Genomic DNA, 3,322 nt, shown 5'->3' with positions numbered 1-3,322 from the left:
TCTCTCTCTCTCTCTCTCTCTCTCTCTCTCTCTCTCTCTCTCTCTCTCTCTCTGGCCTAGCCTCCCCGATTGATTTTGCCGAGCAACTTCCTCTTCCGTCACTTGCCTTTCCACATCTTTTCTTCCCTTTCCCTTCCTCCATCAAAACCACCTGCAAATTTATCTCAATTGGACTCCTCTTCTATTCCGATCATGGCACAAAAAAGTGTTCAAATATTTAGATAGACCATGGTGCTAAGAAATTGGCTGTTTTTTTTAATGGCACTAAGAATTTTGCTTTACAAACTATATCTCTTGCAATTAGTTATAAAAAATTAAACATAGCTACCAGTTTAAATTTAGATATACCATGGTGCTAAGAAATTCAAGATATATGTCCTTTAGATGGATTTCATATGCCCCTTCTGTTGAAATTTTCTCTTTCAAATGTGATTTCATATTCATTATTCTTTTCTCTTTTTAATCAAAAAAATTATAAATCTTTCTTTTTTGGTCCGCCCCGTGCATCGCACGGGCCTGCAACTAGTTGATATAATAATTGGTAAATAATATAAAATTCTACCGTACATCCAATACATCGAAAGAAAGGTAAGGTTGGTATGGTAGTTGTTGCAACAAACGCGGACCTATTGATGGAGGCTACAGGGATCCGAAAGTGACCCACATGTAAATTTATGGGTCTCATTATATGCGGGAATAAGAGTTGGCAAAGGAGGGTTTGAAGCTCTAGCTTACTTGGTTAAGGCTTTGTTCTTGAACCTTGAACTCGGAGGTTCAACCCCAACTAAGTCAATGTTTTGCAACCGTGAAATTTTTTTCATAGAATAATAACTCAACCAATGGTGAAGGAAGATGGGAGAGCGAAAAAACCGAGGGGGAACAAGAAAGGAGAGGGTAAGGAAAGGCTGAAATTAAGGGGGAAAAACCCACCCTCCCAGACCCTCTCTCACCACATGATCAACTAATATTTCATGGAAAAAAGAATTCTTCGTCGCCAAACAAGGCATAAATGATTGGCTGTAATGCTGTGATCTTATAGTTAGTTTGCTCAGGCCTTGTTTGTTTTGGATTTTGATTACCGGTTGTGAGTCCACGACTGATTATTGGACTCATATTTACATTTAGGCCCTGAGTCCACCACTGATTATTGGACTCAAATTTACATTTAGGCCTGATTATTTTTGGATTTGGAGGATCGATTGAGTCCAAAAATGATTATTTGAGTCAAAATTAAAGGATGGCTTCCTGACTAATTGGTGCATTTGAGAATGATTCTAGCCATATGAAGGTAAACTCCCTCCTACAGATTGTTTTTGGGGAAGGAGCTCGACAGGGTCCCCCACTGACTTGGCCCATGGCCTAAGTGAAAAAGAAGTGGTGGGCCTACTCATCTCAACCTGGGGTGTGCTGGGATTCGCGAAGAGCAGCACCTTACGATGTTCGTGACCAATCAGATCGGATCTTGATGTACCAGTAGGTACCAAAGGATATCGCTACAAACGTTACTGTATCTTATTAGTTTTCGACTCACAATCGGTTTTAAAAACCCAAAACAATTGGGGCCTTAGTTAAACCACTCCAATTTTGACAGGATGCCTTCTTACCCATTTCTTGACCATATCAATCTACGACCCATGCTCATAATATACACAGCTTATCCTACAATGCCCGTGTTCACATGATGTGCTCTCACCCATACTTGCAGGTTTTCAACATTGCTCGAACCTTCTCATTTTCGTCGCCCAAACATTGAAGGTGTCTCAGATCAAGGGCCATCAACATTGAGCACCCTATGTACTATGTTGTTGAGAATCAGAAAATTTTGTGACCATTATGAGATTCCAAATTAGAGCTGGCAACTTCATCTGAGCTTTTGTTTTTGGGTTTTTGTTAGAAACCATGTAATCTTAATTTTACAGGGCTTTAGTTTTTTTTTTTTTTCAATTGTGTAGTTGAATTCTAATAGTTTAACATGGTTTTTTACCTTTTGGTATGGGATCTTGCCTTTTTTGTTTATAAAGCAATGTATATAGAATATAGAGTAACACTGTTGACTTCTGAACCTTTTTTAAATTGGTAAGCTAAGGTTAAATGCCTAATACATAATGCTTTTTCTTTCTTTTTTGGTGTTTTGAGAGACATTGCAACAACTTGTAGGTCTGTAATCCCTATCATTAGGATTTCTAAGGACAAGCCGTGTCTCTAAAATTTGCCTCCTAATGAATTATTTTATGGGCTCGAGTCTCTAAACAATTATAATTAGCGTCACACACTCCCATAGTTTGAAAACTGAACTCTTGTTTTTCTGGTGGGTAAACTGGGATCGAACACCTGACCTCATGGTGAAAGAACAAAGTCTTTATCAGCTGAGCTAGATGCCTTAACCATGTGATGTAACAGTTAAGCCCAGAGACTGTTCCTGTCCGTGACAGGGGAGATGCCAACAGTCTCTCCTTTGAAAACAGAACTCTTTGTTAAACTCTTGCTTTGGATATTGATAGCTTTTTGGGAATTGGAACTGCTTTTAACAACTAATTAGAAAGTTTGCAGTGCAGTTATCAAATATGGGAACATGGACACCATTTCACTGCTATTTAACGGGCTTGAGATATTATTATATATTATGGGATTTGCTAGGGACCATCGCAGAAGGCCCATTTTGCAGTTGGGCTGTTGCATGTGAGAGCAGCCACATCAGCTCGCTTTTCAGCAGATTTTGTCTTCATTCATGATATGGCTGCTCTCACATAAAAGTGAGCTGATGTGACTGCTCTCACATGCAGTCGAGCCGCTCCACGAAATGCCTTCTGTCATGGATACTAGCAAATCTCTATTATGGGAAAATAGATATGTGGTTCAGTTTTCAACAAATTTTGTCCTATCCATTTAATTCTTAATAGGTGGCTGCTCTCTCCTTCAAAGAGCCTTCTGCCATGGTCCCTAGCAAATCCATTATTATTAGCGCCTGTCCCTTGCATGGGATAACAGCTATCTATGTTGACTTTTGACAGATTTTGTCCGGTTACTATTACCTGCGCCCGTCCTTTGCATGTGATGACAGCTATCTATGTTGACTTTTGGCATTTTTGCCTTCTTTACTGTTGTGGCTGTCACATATGCAAAGGAAGGGCACGAATGTGCTTTCTTCAAAGGAGGCTAGCAAATCTTATTATTATTATTATTATTATTAGCAGAAGTAGTAGCATTGTTACAATAGCTAATATTATTATAAGCTTGATCTAATGATAACATTCTCATTTACGAGCATTCTTCGTACACGCTATGCATGGGTGTAAAATAGCGGCCCTACCCCATAAAAACA

General features: G+C 39.1%; 1 non-coding gene across 1 annotated transcript; it reads right to left on the bottom strand.

Moving 5' to 3' along the window:
• Nucleotides 1-2,345: 2,345 nt before the first annotated feature.
• Nucleotides 2,346-2,467, bottom strand: LOC143880528 (U6atac minor spliceosomal RNA). The gene has a single exon (XR_013251750.1). It is a non-coding gene; the product is annotated as a U6atac minor spliceosomal RNA (small nuclear RNA).
• Nucleotides 2,468-3,322: the final 855 nt, after the last annotated feature.

The sequence above is a fragment of the Tasmannia lanceolata genome, unplaced genomic scaffold (assembly GCF_043159265.1).
Source record: "Tasmannia lanceolata isolate RefF3 unplaced genomic scaffold, GAP_Taslan_0.1 ptg000006l, whole genome shotgun sequence".
In the NCBI taxonomy this organism is placed as follows: Eukaryota; Viridiplantae; Streptophyta; class Magnoliopsida; order Canellales; family Winteraceae; genus Tasmannia; species Tasmannia lanceolata.
Note: the sequence above shows the minus strand (reverse complement) of the source record. Positions and strands in the feature narration are given on the sequence as shown.